At 36.1% G+C, this 7,278-nt stretch overlaps 1 long non-coding RNA gene across 5 annotated transcripts in view; it reads left to right on the top strand.

Annotated features, from left to right (window-relative positions):
* Window positions 1-7,278, top strand: part of LOC111095623 — a 56,316-nt gene that overhangs the window by 1,741 nt on the left and 47,297 nt on the right. For 3 of the 5 annotated variants that reach the window (XR_005353641.1, XR_005353639.1, XR_005353638.1), the window contains exons 1-2: window positions 859-2,060; window positions 3,856-3,956. This is a non-coding gene — a long non-coding RNA (uncharacterized LOC111095623). Of the gene's footprint in view, window positions 1-47; window positions 142-858; window positions 2,061-3,855; window positions 3,957-7,278 lie in introns of those variants that run through there. The other 2 variants (XR_005353640.1, XR_005353642.1) reach the window with 2 other exon arrangements.

The following is a 7,278-nucleotide window of genomic DNA, read 5'->3' as shown; positions in this document are numbered from 1 at the left end:
AAATAAACAAATAAATAAACAAACAAACAAACAGAAAGAAAGAAGAAAGAAAAGAAAGAAAGAAAGGTGTGGGTCTGGGGAGGAAGACGCGGACTCTCTGAAACAACTTCACTGAAGCCTTCAGCTGGTCGAGGCTCTGAGGTAGATCCTAGGGAAGGATTGAAGAGTAATAGGTACTTTTGAGGGGTTTTACTTTAAAGAACAAAGATAGGAAGCCTCGCCTAGCTGCCCGTGTTTATAAAATCCGGGGATTACCTCCATCCCCCGCCCCCGCCCCCGCCCCGCCCCGGGGGTTAGAAACACCTGGAGCTGATGCGCTCTCCCGAGCGTCCTTAAATAAACGGAAAGAGGCTGTTCGCTCTGCTATAATCTGACAATCTTTGAAAAATGTTTTTCAGAGGTGGAGGCGTTTTAAAATTCAGACGTCAAGGTGGGAGTAAAACCTTTACTAAAATAGCTATTGAAAAAGCATGGAGATGTCTTTAGACGAGTTTTGCGGCCTGCCAGCATATGGCTGTTCTGTTCACCCATCTAAAGAGTCCTTTCAATGTGTCTCCAGCTCGGGGAGGAAAAAGGAAATCCTCTACTTATCGCCACAAATGCAGCATATTGTTCCATACATACATATTACCGTGGATTTTTCCAGGTTCCTTCTTCTCTGACTCTCCTAGGCTTCCACTGACATTAGAAATAGAATCGTGGTGCTAAAAACCATGGGCGGCAAATGGTTTAAAGTTAAAAATGGTCACAGCTAAAGGCAGGATAATGGCTTGAGTCCAGTGGTTCTCAAGTTTGAGTGTTGAGAGTTTGTTAAAACATTACTAGGCCTACCCCCCCCCCCCCCCCCCCAGAGAGGTTCTGATCCCCCAGAACTAGGACCGGGGTCAGGGGGTTGGGGGTAGTCGGATAATTTGCATTCAGAACAAGTTCCCAGGTGATGCTGACGCTTCAGGTCTGGGAGCACAGTGATTTAAGATCAGCACTCACTTCTCAAACCTAAAAGTTCATATGAATCATCAGGATCTTCCCAAAACAGATTCTGACTGAGTATATGTCGGGTAGGGCCTGAGATTCAGGATCTGAAATAAGTTCCCAGGTGATGAGAATGGTATTAGTGGGCTACACTTTAGTTAGGAAGGGTTTAGATTACAATTTAGTAGTTTCCACAGTTGCTCTGTATTTGACTCACCTGAAGTTATGGACTAAACGTAATCCCCGGAATTCGCCTGTTGAAATCCTAACCCCTAATATGATTGTATTAGGAGGTGGGCCAGAGATGAATAGGTCACGATGTAGAGCTCTCAGGAATGAGATTAGTGCCCTTATAAAAGAGACTTCTGAAACTCTCTTCGCTTCTACCCTGTGAGGACACAGCTAGAAAACAGAGGCCTGCAAACCAGGAAGTGGGTCTCACCAGAAACTGAATCTGCTGACACTTTGAACTTGGACTTCTCAGATTCTAGAACTGGTAGAAAAAAACATGTTTGTTGTTGAAGCCACTCAGTTTAGGGTAATTTGTTATAGTAATAATTATAATAATTTGTTATATCAGCCTGAACTAAGACATCTGGGGAGCTAGCTATCTAAATTACCCAGACATTCTGTTTTAATCTTCCAGAAGGAAAGCTCAGGAAGCTATATTTAAAAAAAAAAAAAAAAAAAAAAAAAACTAGGTGAGCACACACTTGACTTACAGAACCACTGATTTAAATAATACCAAATAATGTAAGGAAATGCTAAGTAATGTCTGCTTGTGCAATCCCAGTTGGAAAAGGCTGGGAGCTGGGTCAAGTGAGTGTACAAACCTTCAGAATCCTAGGCTGATATTTCATTGGGGAAGCAAGTGTTTCTATATAAAATGAAGAGAAAATAATACAAATAATCTGAGACTTATGACTGAATAAATGACTCTTTAACATTACCATTTGCTGCATATAGGAATGGCCTGCGTAGAAAATCCCCTCGTGATGCTCTCACGCTTAACCACACCTTTCATCCTTGCTATATGCTCTGTACCTGGAATATGTTCCAAACCACTACTTCACCCAAGGCTCTACCATGTAAGCCCTTCCTTAGCTTTCAAGTGCTAGATCAAGGGATTACCTGCTCTTTTCACTCCAAATTTCCCTGGCCGATTTAGACATTAGAAAACTTATGATGTGCCAAGAAATGTTCTAGATATTCCAAATGCAATGATGAGCAGAATAGACAAGATTCTTACTCTCAAGGACTTTATACTGCAATAGAAGCAAGATCGAATATTAAAAAAGCAAACAAATAATTTCAGGAAGATATATATTGTATGAAGAAAACCAAATGGGAAAATATCATGTAGTGAGTGATCACTGAATGAAGAGTAAAAGCTAGACTAATCAGCAGGCCTCTCCTAAAGAAAATACGGAAAGTAGTTATCAGGTATCATTTGTTTCCCACATGAATAACCAATTGACCCAGAAATTGACCCAGGAATATTCACCTCCTTGGTCTTAATTCAAGTACTCATGTGAGAATGGGTCTGGTCTCTTTTCTTTTTCTTTTTTTTTTCTTTTCTTTTCTTTTTCTTTTCTTTCTCTGGTCTTTTTTCTCTTTTCTTTCTGCTCTCTTTTTCCTTCCATTAGTCTATGTGTCTGTATTTGTACCAATTCTTATCTGCCTTAACTATAGTAGCTTTATTATAAATCTTCTTTTTGGGTAAATCACATCCTCTCATTTTGTAATTCTTTTTCAAGTTTGTTATAGCTATTTTTGTTCCTTTATATCTCCATATAAATCTTAGTATTGACATCTCAATTTTCACAAACACACCTGCTGGGATTCTTGTTGGAATTACACTGAATTAATAGATAAATTTAAGGAGAATTGAAAGCATCAGGTCTTCAAAAATATTGATATGGTACATCCATTATTTATGTAGATCTTACTATCTTTCAATAATATGAAAAGTTCTTGAATTGTTTGTAGTTGGTGTGTAAGAATAAAAATAGAATTGATTTGTGTAGGATGAACTTAGTTTCAGTGACTATGATAATTCTAAAAGTTAATTTATACACTTGCATTTTTTATGTATGGAAACATATTTTTTCTTGCTTTCCAATTCCTCTTTTTTATTTTATTCCTTTTTTAAAATTCCTTTTCATATTTCATTTCACTGGCTATGACTTCCAACATGATTTTTTTTAAAAAATGGAGATTGTAGGCAACCCATTTTTCGAGATATTCCCATCAATTTATATTAATGGCCTTTTTGTTTTAGAGTAGTATTAGGTTTACAGAAAAGTTAAAAGATAGTACAGACAGTTCGTATATACCTCATACCTAGTTTCCCTTGATTTAGTTATGGTACGTTTATCACAATTAATGAGCCAAAGGTTTATACAATTAATAAAGTCCATGTTTTTTTTTTTGTTTTTTTTTTTTTTTTAGATTTTTATTTATTCATGAGAGACAGAGAGTGGGGCAGAGACATGGGCAGAGGGAGAAGCAGGCTCCCTATGGGGAGCCCGATGCAGGACTGGATTCCAGAACCCTGGGATCACGACCTGAGCCAAAAGCAGATGCTCAACCACTGAGCCACCCAGGCTTTATTCAGATGTCCTAGTTTGACCTAATTCAGATGTCTGACCTAAGGGCATGACCTAATGTCCTTTTCCTATTCCAGGATCCAAGGCAGGGTATCCTATTACATTTAATTAACATATCTCCTTAGGCTTCTTTTGGCTGGGAAAAAGTTTGACAGTTTCTCAGACTTTTCATGTTTCTTATGGCCTTAGCAATTTTGGGAAGTACTGGCTAGGTATTTTGTAAAATGTGCCTTGAGTGGGCTTGTCTGACCTGATGTGTCCCTTATGATTATAGTTACAGGCTATGGGGAAGATACGCCACTCTCATACCACAGCAAAGGTGTATAGTATCAACATGACATCACCATCGATGTTAATCCTGATAACTTTCCTGAGGTAACGTCAGATTTCTCCATTGTAAAGCTGTTTGTTTTCCACCCCATCCCATTCCATATTCTTTTTGGAATGAAATCACTGTGAACAGCCAGCACTTAAGGAGTGGAGAGTATGTGCCACCTCCCTGAGTGTACACAATCGCTACATAAATACTTTGGAATTCTTCCTCATGGTAAATTTGTCTCTTCTCTCATTTATTGATTCAATCACTTATTTATATCCATTTATCTGGATTGATATTGGGATAATCCCAAACTTATAGAATGGGATAGGAAGTGTTCTCTCTGCTTCTGTTTTCTGTAAAAGTGTGAAGACTTGGTATTATTTTTTTCCTTAGACATCTAGTAGAATTCACCAGTGAAATTATGGAAGTCTGGTGCCCTATTTTTGGAAGTTTATAAACTATTGATTCAGTTTCTTTTTTTTTTTTTTTTAATTTTTATTTATTTATGATAGTCACAGAGAGAGAGAGAGGCAGAGACACAGGCAGAGGAAGAAGCAGGCTCCATGCACCGGGAGCCCGATGTGGGATTCGATCCCGGGTCTCCAGGATCGCGCCCAGGGCCAAAGGCAGGCGCCAAACCGCTGCGCCACCCAGGGATCCCTGATTCAGTTTCTTTAATAGATAATAACTCAAGTTATCTGATTCTTCTAGTATGAGGGTTGGTATAAGGAACTGGTCCATTTCATCTAAGCTATCAAATTTGTGTCCATAAAATTGTTTATAATATTCCTTTGTTATTCTTTTCATGGGCTGTGTAGTGATAGTGGTGACTCCTTTTTCATTTATCGTATCAATCATTTGCCTATTTTTTTTCTTGGTTAGCAAGACTCAATGTATGGATTTTATTGTTTGTTTTAAGAAAACAGCTTTAGTTTTATTAAATTTTCTCCATCGATTTGTTTTCCTCTATAATTTTTATTATTAATTTTTTCACTTTATTTTAGGCTTAATTTACTTTACCTAGTTTGCTAAAGTAGATTAGGTTTCAGACTTTTTTTCAAACATGAATTTAATGCTCTATGTTTACTTCTAAATCCTCCTTTCACTACATTCAACAACTTGATAAATTGTTTTATTTAGTTAAAAATAATTTTAAATTTACTTGATTCTTCTTCTTTGTCCCATCTATTACTAGGAATTATGCTAATTTCCAGATAGTTTGGGATTTCCCAGCTGTCTTTATGTTATTGGTTCCTACTTTAATACTATGTAGTCTAAGGACATAATTGAATGATCTCTATCCAATATGGCAGCCACTGGTCACATATAGCAATTTCAGTTTCAATTAATTAAAATTAAAATTTGGAAGTATTCCCTTAGTCACAGTAGCTATATTTTGAGTGCTCAATAGCCACATGTATTCAGTGGCTACTGTACTGTTTTGAAACAGATAAAGAACATTTCTATCATTGCAGAATTTTTTTCCTGCTTTCATGGAGATAAAGTTAATATAGAACATTGTGTAAGTTTAAGATGAACGATGTGCTGAGTTAATAAATTTATATATTGAAAAAGGATTACCACTGTAGTATTAGTTAACATCTCTATCACATCACATAATTACCATTTCTTTTTTGTGGTGAGAACATTTAAGGTTTACTCTCTTAGCAACTTGCAAGTATATAATATGGTATTGTTAATTATAGTCATCATGCTTTACATTAGATCCCTAGAACTTCTTCATCTTATAGCAAGGAGTTTATACCCTCTAACCAATATCTCCTATTCCCCCTCACTAGCCCCTCATAGCTACCATCTTACTCTGCTTCTAGGACTTTGACTTTTTTTGGATTTCACATATAAATGATACTATGTAGTATGTATCTTTTTCTGTCTGACTTATTTCACATGACATAATGCCCTCAAGATTCAACCATATTGTTGCAAATGATGTGATTTCCTTCTTTCTAATAGCTGAGTAATATTCTAGTGTGTGTGTGTGTGTGTGTGTGTGTGTGTGTGTGTATCACATTGTCTATCCATTCATCTGTTAACGGACACTTAGGTTGTTTCCACATCTTGGCTATTGTAGATAATACCTCAATAAACATGGGAATGCAGATATTTCTTTGCTAGCCTGTTTTCATTTCCTTTAGAAATATACCCTGAAACAGAATTGCTTGGATCATATGGTAGTTCTATTTCAGAAAGCACTGTTATAGAACATGACAAAAGAGGATATCTTTATGATTTTAGGATAAGTTAGGATTTTTTAAACAGTCACAAAAAAATAACGATAGTTATAAAGGAAATTATGCTGTTAAACTACACAAAACTTTAAAATTTTTCTCTTAAAGAAGCCAATAGCAGAGCAAAAGATAAGTTAACAAAATCCATTTGCTATACAATAAAACACAGTGCTCAAATATGAAATATGTAAGTAATTTATAAAATTCAATAAGAAAATATATATGACAAAATAGAAGAATGGGAGGAAAGGAGTTGAAAAGATACTTTAAAAGATCCAAATAGCCAACAAATATATGCAAATGTGATCAGCCTTATTAGTCAACAGGGAAATAATCATTTAAACCACAAATCAATATCTTTTCACACCTCCTAGATTGCCTAAAAGTAAAAAGTGATGACAATACCAATTGTTAGCAAAGAGAGCTCATATGCACTGCAGTAGAGAGTGTAACCTTGTGCATCCATTTAGAGAATTTTTATCCAATGAAGTTGAAAATAAACATTCCTACTCATAAGTATATAGTAGCATCATATGTTTTATAATAGCATGATATGTTAATCAACAACAAATTAAAGAAATATTTTTTTAAAGATTTATTTATTTATTTGAGAGAGAGAAAGAGAACGCATGTGCAAGAAAGTACAGAGGGAGAGAGAGAGAAGCTGACTCCCCACTGAGCAGGGAGCCGAACTTGGGGCTCAGTCCCAGGACCCCAGGATAATCTCCTGAGCCAAAGATAGGCACTTAACCAACTGAGCTCCCCTGGTGCCCCTAGAGAAATGAATTTTTTGTGTAGTAACACAACGAACTATGTAGCAGTAACAATTATCAACAGTAGCTCTAGTCTATAGCATGGACTAATCTCACAACCATGTTGAGGAAAACCAGACTCAATGTACTTCATATAGTTTAGTTCCACTCCTATAAAATGGTAAGACTAATTAATATTAGCTTAGCTTTCAAGATACTCTTTATTCTTTGGGGAAAAGAAAGGGTGGAGTATTTAGAAGAGATGTTTTAGATTTTGATGATGTTCAATTTTTTAAAAATCTAGAATCTAAACCCTAAATGATGGTTATATTGGAAGTGCTTAGTGATAATTCATCAAATTCTACATGTTTGACTTA

The sequence above is a fragment of the Canis lupus genome, chromosome 1 (assembly GCF_011100685.1).
Source record: "Canis lupus familiaris isolate Mischka breed German Shepherd chromosome 1, alternate assembly UU_Cfam_GSD_1.0, whole genome shotgun sequence".
In the NCBI taxonomy this organism is placed as follows: Eukaryota; Metazoa; Chordata; class Mammalia; order Carnivora; family Canidae; genus Canis; species Canis lupus.
Note: the sequence above shows the minus strand (reverse complement) of the source record. Positions and strands in the feature narration are given on the sequence as shown.